Source organism: Eptatretus burgeri, chromosome 3 (genome assembly GCF_056783735.1).
Source record: "Eptatretus burgeri isolate ZD-2024b chromosome 3, Ebu_testis_v1, whole genome shotgun sequence".
NCBI classification, from domain to species: Eukaryota; Metazoa; Chordata; class Myxini; order Myxiniformes; family Myxinidae; genus Eptatretus; species Eptatretus burgeri.
This window is the reverse complement of record NC_140963.1, coordinates 86,207,417-86,232,513: the sequence shown is the minus strand read 5'-3', so window position 1 is coordinate 86,232,513 and position 25,097 is coordinate 86,207,417. Positions and strand designations below refer to the sequence as shown.

General features: G+C 47.3%; 1 long non-coding RNA gene across 4 annotated transcripts in view; it reads left to right on the top strand.

Annotated features, from left to right (window-relative positions):
* Nucleotides 1–25,097, top strand: part of LOC147030370 (uncharacterized) — a 35,820-nt gene that overhangs the window by 10,693 nt on the left and 30 nt on the right. For 3 of the 4 annotated variants that reach the window (XR_015056325.1, XR_015056326.1, XR_015056324.1), the window contains exons 2-3: nucleotides 22,311–22,502; nucleotides 23,799–25,097. The exon at nucleotides 23,799–25,097 is cut by the window's right edge and continues 30 nt beyond it. This is a non-coding gene — a long non-coding RNA (uncharacterized LOC147030370). Of the gene's footprint in view, nucleotides 1–7,255; nucleotides 7,713–22,310; nucleotides 22,503–23,798 lie in introns of those variants that run through there. The other variant, XR_015056327.1, reaches the window with a different exon arrangement.

The window sequence follows — 25,097 nt, the reverse complement described above, 5'->3', positions numbered from 1 at the left end:
CATTTACACAAAAAGCAAATATAAAAGTGAAAACACAGTGCAGAGCTAATACCGACTACCGAGCACACGGCAACACTTATACAATTCTACTTCACAGACGGCGCCGACAACACATACCCAAAACCAAGGAAAAGAAATCCCTCAAGGATGAGGCGGGCCTGAGGCCGAGACCGGGTCGCGCCTACCCGTCTGGTGATGAGACGCGGAGCGGCGATGGCGCCTCTCTCCGCGGGCCTCGCGGACAGTGTCAGGCAGGGGGTGGGAAAAGGGGCCCCCTTGGTCGCACTATCTCAGCGCGGGGGGAAACAGGAGGGGGTTGCTGATGCTCGGGGTATAGAGGATCTTTATTATCCCTGGTGTGCGTCTCCACCTCGGCCAGGTCGCGCTGCCGGCCTTCCTCGGGCGTGCAGCTCCCGGCACCGTCGCGAGCACCCCCTCGTCTGCCTTCGCCGCTGCCGCCTCTCCGCCTCTGGACTCTCCACCCTGGACTCTTCTTTGGGCTCTCCTCGTTCGACTCTCTTCAGCTTCTCCAGCTACTGCAGGCTTCGGGCTCCAGACTTCCACACTCTTCTCTCCACCCTCCGACTCCTCGTTCTGCTGACTGACGAACACCGTCCTTTTATCCCCCCGTAGCTTCGCCTTTGACCCCCTCCCTTTGACCTTTCACCTCGCTCCCCATTGGCCCGAGAAAAAGTGGGCGTGAAGGCTTTTTGATCCACAAATTTGCATATATCGATCGTTCTGGAGGCGGGGCCAAATCGCCCCTCGCTCACCGATTGGACGGCAAAAAGTGGGCGTGTCGTTTTTGATCCGTTTTTGAAGCACAAAATCCGTGATTTTGTACACGCTGTTCAACGTGCGCCCTGCACGAGTCCAACACCGGTACCCACAGCGGGGCAAGAACGGTGGCGATGCTACGGTTGCGAGGTGTGACGTGAAGGTCGTGGCGGTTGTGGTGAAGCGGCGTTGTGGTTGGTGGTTGATGTTGTGGTTGTGGTGGTAATCATGGCGGTTGGTCCAAAATAAAGATAGTAAAAGAAAAACGGCTATCCTGAAGAGTCGCAGCTCGCATAAATGACATGTATTCCCACTAGACAACGGGTTTGGGCCTAACTACACATATACTTGCCGAGATACCTCACCTAAGGGACCTGAATGGTGGTTTGCGAATTTGGTAACCACAACACTACCCCTTCCCTTTTTACAGACTCGTCCCGAGTCGTCAAATTTTCGTGTGCCATCATGTGTAGTTTTCCCCTAGTACATTTTACCTACGGATCCCTGAGTGCGACATTCATGGTATTCGTGTCCCCAAAATAAATAACCTGAGGGCTGCGTAACTATCTAAACAAACTCACTCACACGGACGACTTAAATAAAATTGCCGGCGCTAAGACATACATGCCGGGGGCGCACTCATATTTACAGTACATCTTAACCTTAACTTACAAATTTTACACTAAACCATGGCCCAGGATCATTTAACTCTGCAAAAGAAAAGCAGTTAGCAGGGAGCCAGGCTGCCCGCATGCAGTCTCTGGCTCAAACAATGCAGGTGACAGGGAATGTGGCTGGCTGCTCACACGCAGTCCAAGGCCTTCCCTTTTGAACTGAACGCAGTGAACCACAACGGTGCATGGGCTGCACAAACGCAGTCTCCGTGCCAGCTCAAGTGGCACACGCAATGAGCACAACGAATGGATGCATGGACACAAACACGGTGCACGGGCCGCCACTGCAGGCCCGTGTTGTAGCTGCCAACAGGGCAGTTCTCGCAGCTTGCAAACTGTTGCCTTGCGGATCCTGGCGCACATGGAAATGAACAGGGGGGGCAAAGCAAAATTGAACGGGGCTGGTGAACCTGGGCAGTGGGCATGGCAAAGGCAGCAGGCAAACTCAGCCCGCAGAATAAGGCCGCTGCAGGCAAACATAGCGGGCAGATGAACTGGCCGGCACAGGCCTTGAAGCAAACACGGCCAGCCGATGGCACAGGCCTTGCAGCAAAACAACAGCTGCCGATGAAGTTGGCCGGCCTCCGCCTTGAAGCAAAACACGGCCAGCCGATGAAGTTGGCCAGCTCTTGCCGTTCAGTGGAGGTTGGTGGAGGGAGTGCGGTGGTGCTGGCCACTTGGAGGGCGGGCTCGGACCTACCTACCTGTCTCCCTCCCAACCTATCGCCTTTGCCTGTCACTGTACATACCCACTCCCTTAATTTGTCAAACCCCAATTTAGCCCCAACTTATTTTTTTATTTTTATTTTTACTTCCCCACTATAAATCGTCCCCTAACCCCCTTTATCGTCCTTGTTCGGCTAACCTATTCTGTCACCTAGCCTACTCCCAACCCCTACGTTCCCTTCCCGGAGGGGAATAAGGGAGAGCTAACGTCCTGTGTCGAGGCCCAACTCAAGCCTCAGAATGGCCTCCCCAGAGTTCAGCGATCTTAACACCAAGTGGGTCCAGCGGCCCACAACGACAGCGAGGGGATGGATGGTGCGGAGGGGTACATCTCCTAATCTACCCTAACCATTTAACTGTTAAACTACCCCGGGGCTTTCAACAAGCGCCTCTCGCTTAAACTATTGGTTCTATAAACCCAGATTCCCGTCGCCTGTGATGGTGTCCTCACAATTTCGGGCCTCGCCCCCCAATTTTCGCTCCGTGCCCTCACACGGTCTCCTGGCTGGGACACGTGGCTCCCTTTGGCAGGCACGACCCTCTGCCGAATCTCCCGCTATGGCACCCCCGGGCACTACACTGCCTCCGAGCCTACCAGCTCCCTAACACCAGGGAGTGCCCCCCATGGCACCTCCCCTGAAACGCACACGTGGCAGGCCGGCCTCCCGGGCCCCTTTCCGAGGGTCACCCGTGCCCACAACACTGCCCACGCGGCTAATGGCGCCCCGGGCCCCCGCACCAAGCAGGCGCACCCGTGCCCACTACTCTATCCCGGCCCCCCATGGGCCCATGGCCTACCGCGGCCGACTAGCCTGGTGCCCGGGGTACCCACTCAGCGATACTCACCTTTCGCAGCCACGCTCCCAAGCCCGTCAACAGGGCTCCTGCACCCCTCCAAATGGGTCTCGAGCCTACTTTCCCACCAACAACAAAACGACCTCCATTTTTCAATTTGACTAACCCAACTAACTCAATCTACACTGACCCCGGGGTCCCTTGGGCGGGAGTCACTCCTCCCCCCAATCACTCATCGCACCATGCATTCCCCATTCACTCCATACACACAGACCCGCTGGCCTCACTCACTCACCAAGCACATGCCTCACAACTCACCAACTCTTCAACACACACACACCACTGAACTCTGCCATCCTTCTAACTACCTCCCCTAACTAACTCGTGCTCCCACGTCGTCCCTTATACTACAGCACGTTCCTTTTAACACTACGTAGCTAAGCTACGTCCCCACTACACATTCACAAGTCTGTCACTGTCCTCAAAATAATCCCATACTATTTCCATTTTCCCAACCTAAATCTCGCTACAATCCCTTTATCTAATCCATTCCACGGACTCCATGAGGACTTACCCCTGCCCCATGAAGTCGGTCTAACTAAGCTAACCCTTCCCCCTAACTAGTTTCCATCCTGTGCCCAGGTTAAGGGGGTCTTCCACCCCTTACCCAGGAATCCTGCGCACCCGAAAGTGAGGCTTGTTTTTTTTTTTTTTTCTTTACATGCGCAGCGCCAGCGCGGCAACTCAGAGCTCGCGCACTTTGCACCTGCCCGTGACGTCATGCAGCTGCACGTGTTCCTCGTCCCTCCTTGGACGGGACCATCCGGCAGAGATACCCCTCCTGCCGGATTCCAACCCCACGTGCAGCCATGACGTCACCGTGCGCATAAAAAAAACAAGCCCCACGTCTCGAGGGGTTCCCCACGCGAACACATGTGCTTTGCCCGTTGGAGCTTAACACACACGATCGCGTGGAGAACCCGTCCGGTCCAAATCCATTTACCTGCCTAAACTTTGTCCGTCCGCGGGATCGGCAAATCCACCGCGTACGTTTCCGGACCGGGACTTCACTCTCGCAAGCGAGCACGTGGTGGTCTCGTGCGTTGCACAGCACGAACCGCGTGCTCACTGCTGGGCGAACCCGGCACGGTCCTCGAAACAACCACAGCCGCTACTCGGCTTTCTTTCCTCACATGTCTCCGTCGTCGCCATTCAACCCACGCACACCTGCGTGTTACGACGCACACAGTCCACTCCATCACATTCACACGGAGAGACGCGGCTGCGTGCTCCCGCATGCCAACCGACATCTCCCTCACATACCGCTCTCTCACACACGGTCTCCCTTGCACACGGCCGTTCACTCACGCGTGCGGGGGCACTCACCCGCGGTGCCTCACTCGCACTCCGTGCCTCATCCACGCACGCGGGGGCACTCACCCGCGGTGCCTCATCCACACACCGTGCCTCACTCACACACGGTGCCTCACCCACACACGCGGGGCTGGGAAGCACGTACTCCGACACCATCGCCACCACACCACTCACACACGGGGTCGCTTCCACACACGGGGACGCACTCACGCCTTGCACCACACACACAGGGACAACTACACTGGGGATTCGTGTCCCCACAAGGGTCTCCGGGGCCTCTATACCCCCCAAGCTCTCCAAGCACCTGTCCACAGCACCCGTCCCCTCAACCTCGCAAAGCACGACCGAACTCACCTGGTCGTGACTCACCTCAAGGGGGCATACTCCCTCCCCTCGTTCCTGGAGGAGGCCATCCAGGTGCTCGCACTGGGTCTCTACCCAGTCCGCCAGCTCACCCCCATTATCCTCCACTACCTCTGTGTGTGTGTGTGCGTCACTTACCCCGTCTTCCTCGTGTAGTCTTTCCTCTATTTTTTCTATCTCCCGTGTCTCTGCCAACTCTTCCCCCTTTACCTCCCGTGTCTCAACTATTACTTCCTTTGTCACGGCCTTCATGCCCGCCTGCAGGCATCGGCCCATGTTCTGCGTCTCACCCCGGAACTTTTTCATTTCTTCCTTCATGTTTGCTTCCATTCCGTTTATTTGCTTGTTCATTTCGTTTTTCATTTCATTTGTATTTGTATCCATCTTCTCGTTCATGTGTTGTGTATTCGCATCCATCGTCGTTTTCACTTCATTTGTATTTGTATCCATCTTTTCATCCATTTTTTTCATATTCGCATCCATTTTTTCGTTCATTGCCGCCAGCATGGCGCATAGCTGGGCTATGTCGGGTGCGCTTGAGTGAGCCGTTTCGGCAGGGGTTGGGGAAGGGTCTTGGTGGAAAGGGGGGGGGGAGGTGTCATACACCGCGGCCGCTGCCGCACCCACCTCGGGCCCTGGGTTCAGTTGGGCGAGTCCGTGTTCCTGCACAATCAACATTTCCTGCACGGGGATTTCATCCTGGACCATGGATCCTACACATTCTACATCCATTTCTAATACCCCCGGCTCCCGCTCGCCTTGAGACGCCATCTTGCTTCTCTTAAAGGGTTAATTTGCTCGCTCGTAATTTGGAGGGAATCGGGGGTCGCTTCTCTCACCCCTGGACCGATTCCCGTGAATTTCGCTGGAGACAGGAGAGCCTGTTGTCCCGCTCTCCAATACCAGTGCCGCGAGGAGGGCGATGAATTTGTATCGCACGACCTGACACCAGTGTCGCGGATTTCGCGCCCGCCGGCGTGCTGACGGCCACGCAACTCGAATCGCGGCACGTCGCCCACCGGACGGACAATCCAGTCGCGACCCTCCCGGACCAACGCCGGGAACCAGTCACGGGTGGACCCCTCGGCCCCACCGCGATCGAGCCAATCAGCCCCCGCGTGGGATAGGGCCGCTCGCCAAACTCGACCCACCCAAGCACCCACGCGGAGGGCAGACCGGGCGATCGCACCCCGCCGCAGGTCGACCCCGGACACGGGCCACCTAAGCGACCCGTTCCGTACTATCAGAACAACCGAGCGGTGTTATCGTCGACCTCGACGGTTCGATTAATTATCGGGCGTACTCAGCCCACTACCAACCCTTTACGTGAAGCAAGATGGGGATTCAATGGGAGAAATGACGAAGCGAAGCGGGAGAACAGTTCAACAATAAAGCACATTTATTCGCGGCACACGGGAAGCACACAAATACAATTCCACCAAAAGCACACAAAAAAAAGAAAACACAATTCCATTTACACAAAAAGCAAATATAAAAGTGAAAACACAGTGCAGAGCTAATACCGACTACCGAGCACACGGCAACACTTATACAATTCTACTTCACAGACGGCGCCGACAACACATACCCAAAACCAAGGAAAAGAAATCCCTCAAGGATGAGGCGGGCCTGAGGCCGAGACCGGGTCGCGCCTACCCGTCTGGTGATGAGACGCGGAGCGGCGATGGCGCCTCTCTCCGCGGGCCTCGCGGACAGTGTCAGGCAGGGGGTGGGAAAAGGGGCCCCCTTGGTCGCACTATCTCAGCGCGGGGGAAACAGGAGGGGTTGCTGATGCTCGGGGTATAGAGGATCTTTATTATCCCTGGTGTGCGTCTCCACCTCGGCCAGGTCGCGCTGCCGGCCTTCCTCGGGCGTGCAGCTCCCGGCACCGTCGCGAGCACCCCCTCGTCTGCCTTCGCCGCTGCCGCCTCTCCCCCTCTGGACTCTCCACCCTGGACTCTTCTTTGGGCTCTCCTCGTTCGACTCTCTTCAGCTTCTCCAGCTACTGCAGGCTTCGGGCTCCAGACTTCCACACTCTTCACTCTTCTCTCCACCCTCCGACTCCTTCTCGTTCTGCTGACTGACGAACACCGTCCTTTTATCCCCCCGTAGCTTCGCCTTTGACCCCCTCCCTTTGACCTTTCACCTCGCTCCCCATTGGCCCGAGAAAAAGTGGGCGTGAAGGCTTTTTGATCCACAAATTTGCATATATCGATCGTTCTGGAGGCGGGGCCAAATCGCCCCTCGCTCACCGATTGGACGGCAAAAAGTGGGCGTGTTTCGTTTTTGATCCGTTTTTGAAGCACAAAATCCGTGATTTTGTACACGCTGTTCAACGTGCGCCCTGCACGAGTCCAACACCGGTACCCACAGCGGGGCAAGAACGGTGGCGATGCTACGGTTGCGAGGTGTGACGTGAAGGTCGTGGCGGTTGTGGTGAAGCGGCGTTGTGGTTGGTGGTTGATGTTGTGGTTGTGGTGGTAATCATGGCGGTTGGTCCAAAATAAAGATAGTAAAAGAAAAACGGCTATCCTGAAGAGTCGCAGCTCGCATAAATGACATGTATTCCCACTAGACAACGGGTTTGGGCCTAACTACACATATACTTGCCGAGATACCTCACCTAAGGGACCTGAATGGTGGTTTGCGAATTTGGTAACCACAACAATATTATTGTCTTCCTTAAGAGGCCCCTGAAAATTCGTTTTGATGATTCTGGTAGTTAAACAGTTCATGTTCTCCATTTGCAAAATGGAAGGAATTATTGCACAAAAAGAAATAAAAATGTTTCCCATTTTTTTAGAGGACCACTAAGATGAGTTCGGCTCATAGAATCACGCTCCACTTGGGAAGAAAACAGTTGAGTTCATACCTGACTAATTTGCGCTTTCCATGTGCCGTAGTTTCTTCACAAAACCATGACTTTCTGACCAGCTAAAATCTACAAGATATGAATATGAAGACGAAACTGATCCAGCCTTTTGGATCCAGAACTCACGAATGGTACACGTTGTGTAGTCACTAAACTACGTGGTAATGTCATCGAAGTGGAAAACTTGAATCATAATCAATGGATAAAAATGATATAATATATTGTTTAAAATACATTCATGCTATCTGTCTTTTACCATATGTTGCCAGTGATGCCCGTCGAAGATGGGCACCTTTACTCGTGTGTGTGTGTGTGTGTGTGTGTGTGTATATATATTGTCGGTAAATCACAACCTGCAGCACTTTTGTGACGTCACACAGCAGTTCTCATCGTTGCGTGCAACAATTTTACACTGAGGACCATGAGGAAATGAAGAAGAAGTGCCACTGCATTGTGTCCGAGGCAGTTTTCCATGGGCTTGGAGGCCACCGGAGCCTCCACTGGGTATGTGAGTGGCCCCCTGCAAAACCTCACGTGGGGGGCCTTTTTTATCGGAGGGCAAATAATCTGGTGACAGATCTTCAGGCGAAGAATGGATTCATGCCTTGTCCCCGGAGGGTATTAGCGGAGTATTAGAATGACCAGCTCTGTCTCTCAGTCTGTCTATGCGTGTGTCTGTCTTTGCACACCATTCTGGGTAATGTGTTGTCATATCTCGATTGTCCTTGGACTGATTGCAATCAAACTTGGGATGGTAGTATGGGTCAACCAAAGTGTGATATATGGCCAACAATAACCTGTCAAAGGTGAAAAATCACATTTCTAACAATAACTGTGGAATGAATCATCAGAGAAAGAAATGGTTTTTCTGAATTAGATTCCATGAATTAAGCAGATCAAAAAGTATAATTGATATTATTCTCTGACGTCACGTTTTCCCAGACCATGACGTCAGAAGTGAAGTTTTCACATGAAATGAGTGTAAAGAAAAAAATATTCCTTTATGACTAATCAAATCTGACTTCGGAATGAACTGTCAGGTCCCACTCGGATACCACATTAAAAATTTGACCTTAAAAAAATCACAATGACCAAAAATATGAACATTTAAAAAATGTTCATATCTCAAACTGGGCTGGAGAAATCCTTCAAAATTATTTTCTGGAACGCTCTTAAAAACCCCAATCAATCCCGAAAATAAAATGATGAGTGGAGAAATCTGGATGTGAAAAATGATGTCATTTATTCCAATCTCATGATGGGAAAGAGCAAATACAGATCTTATGATTTCTAAATATATTTATGCAAGTATTTTTTTTTTTTTTTTTTTTTGGCTAATCTGGAATTTACATTCCAGATAGGTATTGTCATCGCACACCATCTGTCCGTCCGTCTCCTTTTTTGACTTCTCTGGCCAAACCGTTGGGCCGATCCGGCTGAAATTTGGCAGCAACGTTCCGCTCCTGACTGGTAACAGGGATTGCAAACCTCGTTCTGGTCACACGACTTTAATTTATTAGTGCAAAATGGCCAACATAGTAAATTTCTTCAAAAATATTCTTCTCCAGACTCACCAGTCAGAATGATACCAAATTTGGGTGACAATATTAAACCAGGGTAGTGATGTTAAATTGTGGAGGTCAGGCCGATCACATGACCGGAAGTGTGTCAAAATGGCCGACTTCGTCAATTTTTGGGAAAATCATGTAAATTCCTTCAAAAATCTTCTCCGGATGCAGCAGTCAGGATGTTACCAAGTTTGGATTGCAATATGAGGAAAGGGTCCTGATGTTAAATTGCAGAGGCCATGATGATCACATGAATGGAAGTGTCAAAATGGTAGTCAAGCAAATTTCTTCCAAAATCGTCTTTTCCAGACCCACCAGTCAAGATGCTGCCAAATTTGGGTTACAACATTAGGCCAGGGTATGGAAGTCATGCAGATCATGTGACCAAAAGCGAGTCAAAATGACCGACTTTGTCAATTTTGGGGAAAATCACATATATTCTTTCAACAATCCTCTCCTCCAGACCCACCAGTCAGAATGCTACCAAATTTCGATTACTGCATTAGGACAGGGTCCTGATGTTAAATTGCAGAGGCCATGTTGATGATGTGACCAGAAGTGTCAAAATGGTCACATAAATTCCTTCCAAAATCTTCTGATCTACCAGTCAGAATGCTGCCAAATTTGGGTTACAACATTAGGCCACGGTATTGATGTTAATTAAATTATGGAAGTCATGCCGATCACATGACTGAAAGTGTGTCAAAATGGCAGACTAAGTAAATGTTTGGGAAAAATCACAAATTCCTTCAAAAACCTTCCTTTCCAGACCCATCAGTCAGAATTCTACCAAATTTGGGTTACAACATTAGGCCAGGGCCTTGATAAGCTGCAGGTCCTGTGGTCCTATTTGTTTTTTAATAAACCTCTTCACCACTCGGTTAATTTAGTCACCTCCTCAGGTAAACGGAGTTTGACGGATAACCTTTTTGGATTTGACGAGGTTAATTGATGTTCGTAGTTGCTTTGCAACCCTCCAGACTGCAGAGTTATCCGTGGCTGGTGGCCTCAGGACCAGGCGTTTCGGAAGGAATACGAGCACTTCTCACGGCAAACCTCGAACCCCGGACCATAACAATATTAATCAATTCTACTTGTGAAGCAAAATCAATGTTGTTTTAACATAAAGATAGTGTCCTATGATAGTCCATCTATCTTTCTCAAATGGATGATGTTTAAGCTATGGCAGCAGGAAACATTTAGATTTTAGAATAAAGAGTGACAAACATGGAAGAAGTCCACAAAATTACACATAGTAATACTTCTCGAAGAAAGACAAAAATATATAATACTGTCGTATACAAAAGGAGCACACAAACTAAATTAACAACCTTCACGACAAAAATATTGTGCAATGAAAGGTCTGTTTTTTTTGGTGTTTCACTGTATTGTTCATCCTCATTGAGATTTACTGAAACATAAGCAAGGTGTGTGTGAAGATCAACATGATGTCTTTTGATTAAACCTCAGTCAAGCGATTGGCTTCCTGTAGGAATGCATGTGGCTGGTGTTATTGGGAACATCGACAGATGTTGCACAACTGGACTTTCAAGATGCTTTGAAAATATTTCAAGTTGATGTGGATGGCCCTCTGCGGCTGCAGGCTGCATGGGCACCTATTGGAGGCCCTGGGGGCCACAAGCCACACCGACAGGATACTTGAATGGCTCGTTCTTCCCAGTAAGCTGGTAGTCATTGTGCCAACCTCGGAAGGATGACAGGATGAATCAACCCACCTGGTGTTATGTTAACAGCAGGACGGGCTCAACCTCAGCTGAGGACCGTAAGATCTTAAAGCAAGGCAAGAAGGAGCATTTGCCTGGCGGTTTGCAGATCCACACCTGTGGCAGGTCCCGTGGTTTTTCATGGATAAAACGTCTGCAGCACGGGTTGAAGGTGAAGTAATTGTATGTTTGGCGTTGATCAGTTGGACCGATGCCGAATCAAATAGTTGATTTGCATTCGGCAATGCTGATTCGATTTGACAGGCCATATTGATGTCTTTTGTTAAAGTAAGGTTTGGCTCGGAGCCGGAGAGCAATCTTTCACAAATCATGGTATTCAAAACGTGTTGCACCAGTTGATCACGTGCGATCTCGTCCATTTCACCAAATTCGCATGTGGTGGAAAGTTAACGCAACGTATTTATTGACGGTCTCATAAGGCCTCTGAGATCTCTGGTGGAATTTGTAACATTCAGCAACCACACTGATTGTCGGTACAAAATGCTTTTCTAAAGCAGCAAAAGCAGAATCAAAAGAACGACTCGTGTCCGACAAAGCATAGAAAGCCGTTATCCCTCCATCCCCAAACAGTGTAATAACAGCAGGGCTTCATTCTTCAGGCCAGGCCTCACCTGCCCAGAATGATGGCCATATGTTAAATAGAAAGGGTGCAGCAAGGTTTACAGTGTAGCAGCATGTCCAAGGTGGAGTGACCTGGTCTGAAATCAAATTGGTGATCTGAGATGAGGTTTCTGGAGAAAAGGAACAATTTCATAACTGTGATAATGGATTCCATGACCTTGCTGATTGGTGGTAAGCTTACTGGTCTGTAGTTAATGGGATCCGTTTTTGTACCTTTTTATGTAATGCAGTGATGTTGGTGGATTTCCAAGTCGATGGAAGTTGACCAAACACAAATAACAGGGTGTAAAGGACAGAGGGAGGATGTGCAAGAACAGTAGCGCAGGTTTTGAGGACACATGAACTGATGCTGTCCGGTCTAGTCGCAGAATCAGAGTCGAGGATTGAAAGAACCTTCTCCACCTTCTCAGGAGCAAAAGACAAAGTGCAGTAGCAGTTGGGTATGCCAAGAAAGTGTGGGTACTGAGAGCGGGGGATTGGGGACATAAGATTTGGAAGCAAACACAGTAATCAGGCATTCGGCCTTCTCACGAGAAGAGTCGGCTGCGGTGCAATTTGAAGGGAGAGAAGGGATGGAAGGGGAGCATGCACCAGAGACAGACTTGACAAGGTACAATCAGGTTTTGGAGGGAAACAAGTTTGAAAGTTCATTCTTGAGGTTGGACAGATGCTGTTTTCTGGCTCTCCTGAGAGTGGACACACACTTGAGGACCATTTGGAATGCACTTTGATTGCCATCGGTTGCATTTGTCTTCCAGGCAGAGAAGGCAAGTTGTTTCAGAGCAGTTGCCTCACCATGGGATTCAGTGTACCATAGGCAGGAAGGAAGGTAGGATGATTGAAGAGGAGATGGGATGAATCTGTGCATGAGAGAGAGCAGGTTTCTGTGGAAGACTTCCCAGGCTGAGTTAACATCAGGGGTAGTAGATATGGGAGACCAGTCTTGTAGTGTAATGGCCGCGTGCAGTCCCTGCCAATCTGTTGAGTGAAATGCCAGACTCGTGACCAGTCTTGCAGTGTGATGGCTGCTTGCAGTCCCTGCTTATCTGTTGAGTGAAATGCCAGACTTTCTGGTGCTGAGGCGGTTCTCTGAGAGTAGCCAGAGAGATGTTGACTTTCACAAGCATATGATCAAATGAACCAATTGGAGTAGAGGAAGAACAGGAGACATTTGCAGGGAAGTTTGCCATCATCAAGTCCAGAAGGGAGGATTTGCCATTGGGAGAAATCCAGGTTGGAAAGTTCATAGATGGAGTCATTCCCATGCAGTCACAGAACCCCTTTGCTGAAGTTTCATGACTGGTGAGAGAAGTATAAATATCGGAATACGATATTTCTCGTATGTCTGTTTTCGTGAGTCTGATTTGCATTCAGAAACACAATAATTATGATTAACAATTTCGAAATTGCCATTCTTTCATCTAAATGCTGAAAATTATGTTTGAAAGAGGATTTTAATCACAGAATTTGGTTTAGGAACAACAGGTTAAAAGTACCTGGCGAGTGGAACGGAATCGGCACACGCACATGCACACGCACGCGCATGCACATGCACACGCACACGCACACGCACACGCACACGCACACGCACATGCACATGCACATGCACATGCACATGCACATGCACATGCACATGCACATGCACATGCACATGCACACACACACCATGTGTGAAAACATTGATACGTCATTTTGAAAGTCACACATTGAGGAGGGAATTCAGTCGTTTTTAGGTTATGGGAGGGTCGGAAGGTATTAAGGAAAGAACTGATTGTGTAATTGTGATTAGTAAGGCCAGGAAAGAAAATAGAATTTCAGGAAGGGAAAAGTTAAACATTTTCTGTACCAATGCCAGAAGTTTAAATAATAAGATGGAAGAGCTTGAAGCCAAAGTAGATAGGGAGGAGTACGATGTCATTGCAGTGAGTGAAACATGGTTTAAGAAGGAGAGTAACTGGAGGACAGGATTGGAAGGCTACAAGGTGTACCGGTGTGATCGGAAGGAGAGAATAAGAGGAGTAGCAATTTGGGTAAAGGACAGCATTGCATCAAGAGAAAGGGGTGATATTAAGTAGGGAATTAATGTCGATGAATTCTGTATGTCTGGATATGGTTTGTGCAGCATTCCTTCCTGTTTAAACCTCGGCTCACATTGTTTTGTCTTTTGTTACGATGAAGGGTAAGGCCCGACACGCTAGTTTTTCCTTTTATTCAAGGCAGATGAACTACCATTTAAGGTATTTTTTTCATGTATTCTCATTTCCTTTGATGCTCATGCAGATCGCTATTTGTGTGCTGAAATCGGCGATTATATTCTTGAGTTCATTATTATTGCCAAGGGTAAGACAGGTCAGTCCATTTTTGCAAACAAGGGTAAGATGTCAGGGCAGGTCAGGTTTATTGTCAGTTCAGACCAGATCGGATCTGGGACTTGCTACAGGTATCTTGTAAACCTGTACTAACCTGTTCCATGGTGGGGTTGTCGGCGACTAAACCGTCTCCTCCACCAGGTTTCCTGCTGAGGAGGGTGTTTGGATATGGACACTCGGCAAGATTAAAAACAAAACCTGTCAAAGGGCGGAGGAGCTCCTTGTGAGCCAACGGCCATCCATATCTTGTGCCCAACTGTGTCTGCGGATGTCCTCCTGCATTTTGGTTACTTTTTATTAGGAGGTTGATGGCAGGATTTTGCAGTGCGGCCACCGTAAAATCCTTCATTCCGCAAAACATTCTCGAAGCGTAAAAAAAAAAAAATCTGAAAACCCACTCCGTGGGAATACTTCCTGTACAGCTTCCCTTCGCAGGGCAGCTTACCGGATGACTGGATTGGGGCAAAGCCTTCGGGACCCCCAATCTTTGATAGGAGGGAAATCATGGGGTAACATTCCCAGGTCAGATTGCAGGAGAGTGTGTCGGAGTGGTGCTGAGGTGTCGTCCACCAGACGGCGGTCTCCTTGGGTTAACCTGAGTCGGTCCCTTCGGGTGGGTGCCTGGAATGTCCTATCCCTAAGAGAAGATGATCACCTGTCTCTGTAATCATCTGAGCTCAAGCAATTGGACATCGGTATTTCAGCACTCTCTGAGGTTTGGAGACTAGATCGTGGCAAGATCATGGTGGGTGGTTACGCCTACTATTGGTCTGGTTGCTCTGATGGTTACCATGCCCATGGAGTTGCTGTGGTTGTGTCAATTCGCTGACTCAAATGATAATTGAGGTATCATCGGTCAACAAGCGTATTATGAGATTAAGAATTCGTCACTCTTGGGGTGTCATTTCCCTGGTCTCTGTTTATGCTCCAACTGAGGCGAGTGACCTCACCATGAAGGATGCATTCTATGCCACACTGCAGTTTGTGGTTGATCATTGCCCCAGGCGAGATACACTTCTAGTCTTGGGGGATTTCAATGCATCGACTGGAACTGATAGGGGTGGTAATGAGGCGTGTGTTGGTCCCCATGGGCCTGGAACTGTGAATCTGAATAGAACTAAGTTCCTTGACTTTGCAAGAAGTCATGGACTTAGGGTGGCCGGTTCATGGTTTCAGCGCCCACAAGCTCATTGCTGGACTTGGTATTCCAACGCTGGTGGTGTGGCAAAGGAGATTGACTATCCTCGTTGATGGCTGCTGGAGGATGATCCAGAACTGCAGGGTCTACGAGAGTGCTCAGTTCCTCAATACTGACCACCAGCTTGTTGCACCTGAAATCCAGGAGAATGGCACCTTCCCCTCCTAGTCTGGATGTTGGCAAGGTCAAGGATGAGAGGGTAGCTGAGTTTTTTTTTCTCACAAGGTGAGTGGAGATTTGGGGGGTCTGGGTGCTTTGGGAGATCCTGAAGAGTTGTGGAGTGCCTTCAAGACCACCGTCCTTGTAGTTGCTGGTGGATGTCTTGGAACTCCCTGTAGGACGAAGAAGAATTTTGTCTCAAGGGACACTGGATACCATTGACCAGTCGCAGGGCCAGGCTGAATGGCAGAGTTGAGCTGTTCAGGGAGCTGAGGCGTAAAACTGTACGTGCGCTAATGGTGGACAAGGAGGCCTCTGTGAGGGGGTAGAGCATCACCTGTGGTCAAGTGATTATTGTCCTGCTTGCAGGGGAATTCGCGCATTGCGTTCATCCAAGCCCATCCCTCGGTGTACTGCATTTAGAGCAGATGGTGGTAGGCTCTTGACAGACGAGTCCGAACTGAAGGCCTGCTTGGCCGGTTACTTTGAGCGGTTGTACTAGGCTGATCAGCACCAGCTGTCGAGTTGGACATCGGTGGTGTCACAATCACTGTTGCTGACCCTCGAATGAACTGTGGTCCACCTTCATTTGTGGAAACGCAGGCTGCCGTGAACTGCTTCAAATGGGGTAAAGCTCCAGGGATCTGTGGCATCCATGCTGAACTTCTCAAGGCTGGTGGAAATGCTGCACTATTGTCATTGTATGCAGTTCTGTACTCCGTTTGGAACACAGGCATCATCCCAATTGACTGGAAGAGGGGCCTTGTTGTCCCTCTCTGGAAAGGGGAGGATGATCGTCAAGACTGCAACAACTACCGAGGGGTGACACTGCTCTCAGTGCTCGGCAAGGTCTTTGCTCGGATAATTCTTGATGGGGTTCGCCACCATCTGCTTGAGCACCAGCGTCCAGAGCAGTCAGGCTTTACACCAAAGAGGTCAACGATTGACCGTATCCTTGCTCTTCGGGTTCTTAATGAACGCAGGCGAGTTTCGGTAGGGGCTGCTTGCAGCTGATGTTGATCTCTGCAAAGCGTTTGATTCAGTGAATCGGAATGCCCTCTGGAGGATTCTTGGTCTTCGTGGGGTGCCACCATTCGATTTAATGTCTGAACTCTACTCTGGCACTGAGAGTGCTGTGATATGTGGTGATATCATCTCTGACTTATTTCTAATTGTTACTGGAGTTTGTCAGGGGTGTGTACCGGCCCCCACACTTTTCAGCACTTGTATGGACTGGATTCTGGGGTGGATGTCTGAGAGATCAAGCTGCTGTGCATCATTTGGGAATGTCAATATCTCTGACCTTTATTTCGCAGATGATGCAGTCATCTTTGCGGAGACTTTAGACATCCTTTTGGGGGCCCTCGAGGTGCTGAATGAGGAGTCTGAGCCACTGGGATTATGGGTTTCCTGGGTCAAAACTAAGATCCAGGCTTTCAATGACATCTTGGATGCTGCTGTCCTGTCTGTGCCTGTTTGTGGTGAGGATGTTGAGGTCGTGGAGAGATTCACTTACCTTGGCAGTGATATTCATGTCTCTGCTGGCTGTGAGTCAGAGGTCAACAGACGTCTGAGTCGGGCCTGTGGAGTCATCGATTCACTGGATCATGGGGTGTGGTGCTGCCTGTACCTGTGTGGGAGGACAAAAGTCCGAGTCTTCAGGTCCTTTGTGCCTCCAGTCTTGCTCTATAGATGTAAGACTTGGACTCTGACCTGGGATCTGAGATGGAGACTTTATTCCTTTGGTACCACGTCTCTTGGGTGAATCCTTGGCTATCGCTGGTCGGACTTTGTGTCCAACGAGCGGTTGCTGAGAGAGACTCAAATAAGATTTGTTACTTGCATAGTCCGTGAGCGTCAGCTGTGGCTGTATGGACATGTGGCTCGTTTTCCTGACGCTGATCCTGCTCACCAGATTCTCTCGGCGAGGGAGTCTCGTGAGTGGAGGAGGCCAATGGGTCGACCATGTACCTAATGGTTGCAGCAGGTTGGTCGGCATCTCGAGGAGATTGGGATGGGCCAGGCATCTGCCTGGGGGATGGCCAGACGGAGGCCCCTGGAGTACCGGTGGAAAGTGGACGCAGCTACGCCGCAGCACATGCTCCCATACCTGGTAAGACGGGTCAGTCCATTACTATGGGTAAGATGACTCGGTCCATTATTATAGACAAGGGTAAGACGGGTCAGTCCATTATTATGGGTAAGATGGGTCAGTCCATTTTTATAGACAAGACCAGAATGGCACTTGGTAGAGCATGTACCTCCGCCAGGCTGAACAGGTTACATTTTGTATCCCACTGATAAGCTAGATCTGGATCCAGTCCAGAACCAAAATCTAATTGGCTTGTTCTTGTCACCTACCCAACTCATCCATTTAGTTTTGATATAATGCATGCAATACTCTGTCCTCAACTTTTTGAAATATCATGCTATTTTTCGTTTTTGGTCCCATCGCTCAATGGTGAAGAATCTGACAAAATTACAAAATTCTCGAACCTGGATATGGATTCAAATCTTCACCAAAATAGAATCAATTCGTCTTTGTCACACACCCAACCTGTTCACCAAGTTTCGGCCAAATCCGGCCATACAAACAAACGGGGGTGAAAATATCACCTTCATCCACCTTCGGTGATGGTGGTAATAAGGCAGGTCTCCACATGACACAATCTTATCACTCCTTTGGCGTTTGAAGTCGAGGAAGTGCAGAGTTAGGATCTCCAGGCACTGTTCATAAAGGAGATGGCAAGGTGGGACTAAGTGCGTTGCGTTTCTTTGTACCTTTTTCAACCCTGTCTGCATCAGTTCTATACCCCAGGTGTCAATGCCAGGGTGACCAGGTCTGAGGAAACGTATTCGAGAACATCAGGTATGGTTCAAGCGGGTGCTCATCGGCCCCATTGTGTAGTTGTAGGCACGATTGCAAAGGTACTGTAAGTACGTTATTGTGGGAAGTGTTTTATTTTGTTTATTCATAATCCATTAAATTGTATCGTGTTTAATGGTGGGCTTGGAATCTGAGTAATCCTGAGTTCAAATCCTGCTTTGCTATTGAATAAATGATTTAATACCAGGTGGGCTTGATTCAGCTTGTCATTGTTTTGAGGTTGGCAAAATGAGTAACATTTTCCAGCTTGCTGGGATGATTGAGCCATTCGAGTATCCTGTGTCAGAGTGGTGATCTGTCCAGGACTGTGCCCAATAACCCAGGAGACTGCTTTGGCAGCATTGATGCTCTGTTTTGATTATGGTGCAGATGGTTGGTCAAGTTGTAGGATTTTTCAATGCGTTTTTGTATCACCAAGATCTGTATGAAGCTTCACCTTATTTTCAAATACTGTACTATTTATTTCAAAGCAATGACTGATGCTCTTTTTGGCTGAAAATGTGTGAACAATGTCCATGTTGTCACAACTGCGAAATATATCCGTTTCAGCACTCATTATGGTTTTGAGACAACTTTGGTGTTCGTGGGGTGCCACCAGCTTCATTTTTTTAATAAAGATTATTCACCAGAACAGCTAGTGATCATTAGTGAAAGATACAGGGTGTTCCAAAAAGATCTGGACAACTTTGGTTGTTAATATCTTTAGTACCACAAATGATACAACGATACCCTTTATTCTATATGATATAGAAACTCTTGCAGTTTTATTTATTTTCAGGTGTGGTGGTTAAATGTAAAGGAAAATGGCAACTCCATAGGAGAAAGCTCAATGCGTCAAAGGGTTCATCGAGACGAGATCCGACACGTAAGTTCAGTGTAATTTCCGTACAAGGTATGAAAGGAATCTGCCATTATGGACGAGTATCAGAGAGTGGTACTAGAGGTTTAAGGAGACTAGAAGTTGTCAGAAACAGAAAAGTATTGGTCACCAAGAAAAAGAGCAACAGACGTTGAACGAGTGCATGAATCATTTCGACAAAGTCCCAGAAAATAAATTCGACATGCACCCAGTGAACTCGGACTACCAACCACCATTGCACATATGATTTTGCATAAAACACTGAAGTTTTATTGCAATAAATTCAGATTCTGGAGGAGCTCAAACCAAATGACGGACCCAAACGCAAAGCGTTTGCCTTGGAAATGCTCAATCACATAGAGGATGATGAAGATTACCTGAAAAAGGTCATGTTGACAGATGAAGCTTGCATTCGTCTATCAGGGAAGGTCAACCGGCACAACTTGAGGATCTGGAGCTCTGAAAACCCCACACGTGGTCATTGAACACATAGCAACAGTCCAAAGGTCAATGTGTGGTGTGGCCCTCTCCATGACCGCTTGGTGGGTCCATTTTTCTTTGCGGAGGATACAGTTAGTGACCTCAACAATTTACTTAAACATGTTGGAATGACTTGCCTTCCCACATTTTGAAGACCTGCAACCCGATATCATTTTTCAACAGGACGGCGCTCCCCCTCATTGGCCCTTCGTCGTTTGAGCTGTCCTGAATGAAAAATTTCCAGGTCGCTGGATTGGCCAAGATGGACCAACCGCCTGCCCACCACGATCACCAGACATAACCCCCCTTAATTTTTTCTATGGGGGTTTGTCAAAGATGTTGTCCACAACATTAAGGTGGCAAACCTGTAGGATATTCAATCTTGGATCGCATCTGCATGCGCACTGGTGGATGCAAACACGCTGAGCCGAATATGGCAATAAGTTGTGTACCACCTTGATGTTCTGTGCATGAGAAATGGCGCTCAAATTGAAGTGTATTGATTGTGTGCACAAAACTTTTATGAGTTTTTTTTGTTTTAATCAATATACACCAAAGGGTATCGTTGAATCATTTGTGGTTTTACATATATCAACAACCAAAGTTGTGCGGGTCTTTTTGGAACACCGTGTAGATCTTCTCGGCAAATTATGTGCAAGAAAAAGTAACCTGAACATCACTGTCAAGTATGACATCACACATAAATTATTCCAGGCTGCAGGCTTCTTCTTTTTTTCTGATCCAAGAAGACTGAGGAATGAATTGGCTCATCACCAAAGTTGATATCCAGATTAGCTTGTAGAAGCCTGACAACTTATTTGCTGCAATTATTTTAATGGAATCATGGTCCATTGTTGGAAAGTTTATAAAGAATCCAAATAGATCACATAGTTCGCTGGAACCTGCTAGCCGATCTTCCAGGCAAACCAAAAGCCTGTCGAAACACTGCTGAGAGGCCTTTGCATGAAAAGCCTCCTTTGGTGTCAGCTCAACCTCAGCTATTTCTGCATGACCGAAGTTACGTGACTGTTGGTGCACATTACGCGGATGAGCTTGACGCCGTTCCACAACATACTCGTCTGTTTCTGAAAGACGTTTGCCAGCTTCTTCAAATTCAAATTTATCAAATCGTTGCTGGACAAAATCTTTGAGCGACTTCAAAACATCAACCGCAGCATTTCAGTTGAATTGCACGCCCTGCAAGGTTTTGTTGCTGTCGAAGCACTGCAAGATAAGATTCCAGAATTCAGCAGAAATTCCTTGTTCAAGTTCACTCATTTGACCATCGAGTCCTCGTGCAGCACTGCGACATTCTGGATTCTCGAAACAGTCTGTTGACATCTCTAGCAGATTGTCCATGAAATTTTCATGAGCATCGACACGACACAACCAATGTGTCACTCAGTTTCTTCGGCATTTAAATGGAAAGGGCTTTTTGAGTTTGTATTTCAGTTTCTTATACCGACCACCCAGTTGACTCAATGAAGAAAATATTGAGTGCTTGTACAAAGTCAAAAAAGGCAACAGCCTCAAGACACGAATTTGCAGCATCTTTGCCCACGAGAACCAATGAATGTTCAAAGCAAGGCAAGTATTTCACAAGTTCATTCAGGTTGCCTATTCTAGCCTGCTTGCCCTTGTAATGACTCGTTGCACGAATATGACTTGGAGATTGTTCGTGTGCTGAAATTCTTTCACCGGCATGCTTCCAGTCACTGAAGCCAGCGCTCGCAAATGCATTACTGTAGTGGCAGTACCAAATAGTTTGCATTCAAAGCAGTACACCTGGTCAGTGATTGTTGAGTAACACAACCACTTACACTCAATCTTCTTACCATTTGGCATATTTCCAAATAAATATGTCCATCGTGTAGGTACACCCATCCTTGAATGATGTGAGGTGACCAATTCATCACTTGATAGTTGTTAAAGGGTTTTGTGTGCTGACACCCCACCTTTCTTGGTTCATTACTCCTGTATTTCCACAGCAGGCAAGTTGGGGCACGTACCAATATATGACATGACATGACATGAAACCTGGCTGCTCCACCTCGATTTTTCACTCCATTTGGTCCACTTTCAGAGGGAGGCCCATCAACAAATCCAGGTGTGCCACCTTCAGAAGGAGGCCATTCAGCAGGTCCAGACGTATCACGTTGGGCAGGAGATCTACTTGGTGGAGGTTATGTTTTCACCCATTTGTTTGTTCGTCTGTTACTTGGCAAAAAATATTTTTTCACCAAGTATGTTGGTCTGTAGCATTTGTCTGTCACTCAGGTAGAGCCATCCCTCATTAACCCTTCCTAACCCAACCCTCTTTATCGTTGGTTTCAGCGTTTCCTCCCCGTCTCTCTTTTTTACTGTTTGTTTATTCCCTTGCCGATTGTGCTCAATTCTTGCCATGCTACCACCACTGCCAGTTCAACCTCGCTCTTCCAAGAACCTCGTTCGCAGAGAGAAAGTACGTTTGCAAACATGCACACCACTTGCACCAAGTTATGGATCTTTATGGTCCACATACATAACAGTAAAGTAGAAACGAGGATGGCATGGATAGTTTGGTGGAGGCACTTTGACCTCAGTGTAGTTCATTGGTAAAGAACTAAATGATATTCAAAGAAACACCAGGCTATTTCACAATCATAGACCATCAAGCATGACCATGCCAGACTTTGCTCTCAAGTTTTAATTTCTGCTCAAAAAGCGAGCACATAGGAGCGAATGGTTTGCTTCGTATACACAGCATGGGCAGCAGGTGCAACCACCTTCCCATTAAAACTTCTGCCCACACAATAAAATACTGACACTCAAAACTTCCTTCTGATTACTCTTATCTCTTTCAGGGTATTTCAGTCTAAAATAAACCAGATGTGCTGAAAGTGCCGAAAAGCCAAAAAGTAATTCTGGTCAATGGACAGGAATCAAGTTTGCCACAGGCCTTCATCATGGAAATGCCATGGAGACGTCAGTTCACACCATCATCCATACGGTCTTGATCTGCATCACCTTCAAATCCACCGACATTATTATTTCAGGTAAGCAAATATTTTTCATTTCATTGTGTTCGGTTGTTTTCATCATCGCAAGTTAAAGGAAGATCTGAGCAAAGCGTCTTACAATGCAGAGTATCATCGTCGAATGTACGTGGCTCTCAAGGTCTGCTCAACCAACACGTATCTGTATTGCAAACGGTATTCAGTAAGACTCACAGACGACTTAAAGAGAGGAACGTAAGCACTCGTACTCGAATCTTGGATCCTCTGGAATTATGACCGTTTTCACTTTACAGGACTTATTTTGGAACTAGTCTAAACGACACTAAAGATTTTCATTAAGCTCACCATTTATAATTCATATTTAGGAGTGTGAACTTCCATTCTATATAGCATATCTGGAAAAACTCTTGATTGCCCACTGTACCGTACCTTACAAAAACGTTTTTCCCGAATGCTATTTTTTGTTGTCCCTTGTTTTTATTTTTTTAATGAATGTTTTAAAATGTTTTTTTGTCACCTCTGCAAACTTCTCTCAAAGTCAAAAATCTTATCACTGTTGTCAAGGTGTTCTCTCCGATGTTTATGCGCAGCAGCAGAAACCGTTGTTGGTCAGGGGTAGGCAATAGACTGCTTGATGCACAACTTGGATACTCCTTTGAAAACTGTGGGGGGGGGGGTCCAACTGGTTGCTTTCATCCTCTTGCGCAGACTCTTCTATGGCGTTACCTTGGATTTTCTTGTTCTATATATTAAGACCTTCAAGAAAAGTCTGGGTAACACTTCCAGACCAAGTACGTTTTCTCTACAGCCCTGGCCAAACATTTACGGTTACGCCCGTAGTTTTCGAAATTGATGATATCGGAGTTCCTGGGAAAATATCATTATCTGGCACATACAAATGGTTTATTTTGCTCTGGTTTGATTTTTGGCGTGCAATTAACTAATTTCTATTGTGATTTGTTACCCTAAATACATTACAATAACAAGAAGTTGCTATATTTTAGCCAATTTTTTTCAATGGAATCACATTTGGGTTGAAACGTACCTCAGTTTCCAGACAGTGCGATGACCTAACTATCATTTCAAATGGACCCAAGGAGAATCAAAACAACCTTGCAAATGTTTTATCCACAAACAATTTAGATGTAAACGGGAGGAATTTATCTACAAAAGTTTATTTTCAGAGGAGTCGTAGTTTTGGTTCAGTAAGCGATTTGACGATTTTGATATTTTTCACTGAATCACCATATTTACGAGCAATAGAATGATTTATCACTGTATATAACCTTTTCGCGTTTTGATGAGGGTTCCTTTTTTTTAATTTTTTTTTTACAGGGAAATAATGAACAGTGATGGCCACTAACCTCCCACCCAGCACCAGGACAAGTTGGTGAGGCACTGGAATAGGAGTTGGATGACTTCTTCTGAGCGCATTGATAACTTGAATCCAGTTGCAGCAATGGAGTCTGTGGAATTGTCTCATCTAAAGAAGCTTCTTTCGATGTGACGAAGTGTTATTTGCCAAAAGTCGACAAAAGTGAAAGCTGTGAGCACAAGCAATGGTTGTAAACTAATTTGAGATGCCAGTACCATACACAATGACCATGTTTCCAAACTACTGAAGCTCGTTGAAGGTGATGGATTCGTATACCATGTTACCAATCAGTGTTATAAGAAATACACCATGAAATCAGTCTTGTCTCACATGAAGAATAGGGATATTCTGAATGAGCAGCAAACTACTCAAGAACCAGCTTTCTCAGGACTCTACATCTCAGAATAGAACCACTCGTTCACAGAGTATCGGTCGTCCCCCGCCTAATCCCGAGATTACTACAAAGTCAGTACGAGATATGAAATGCATTATATGTGACAATAAATCTTATAAACAAGTTTATACCAAGTATCGTATTAGTGAATCAAATCGTACTGCTTTATTTCTTGCCGCAACCAACTTCTTTCAGGATGCTGTCTTCACCCGAACATGTGACCTTCAGGATTCGCATTCAGTTTTCGGAGCGGATATATATTATCACAAAGACTGTATGGTAAAGTATATGTACAGGTATGAGTCGCGCACGCAGGACTTAATGCCAAAACTAACCTCAAAACAACTTGCATGGAATCAAGTCGTGTCCGAACGAGAACGGGGATTGAGAGACTAAAGGCTACGAATTGAGTGGAATTTGAGATCATTTGAATACACTTACTGGTGATCAATCCCATTTTCGCAATAGAGATGTAAAAATTTTCTTGAAAAACCACTTCGGTAGTAAGATAGATTTCACATATCCCAATGCTTTGCGCAAATCATTAATGGTATTTAGTAAACCTAAATCGTCACCCTCAGAGCAGAGATCTTTCACTGCAGCAAAAACAGCTCTGCACAACCTTCCACCGACTCGCCAGGGCCTCGCATCCTCGCATTTAGCGTGGGTTTTATGCCGCTTATACCATCATGCACAACCTGGAGAACCATCTGGATTATGAAACGGTCTCTGAAGCCTGAAGATTATGGATATGTGTATGATCAGGGTCATCTCATGCCTGTAAGTTCTTGGAAAAATCTCTATTTCCGCTGGTCTGTCTCCTGCACTTGCCAAAAGTGCGCCAAATCAACGTGTTCATGCCGGA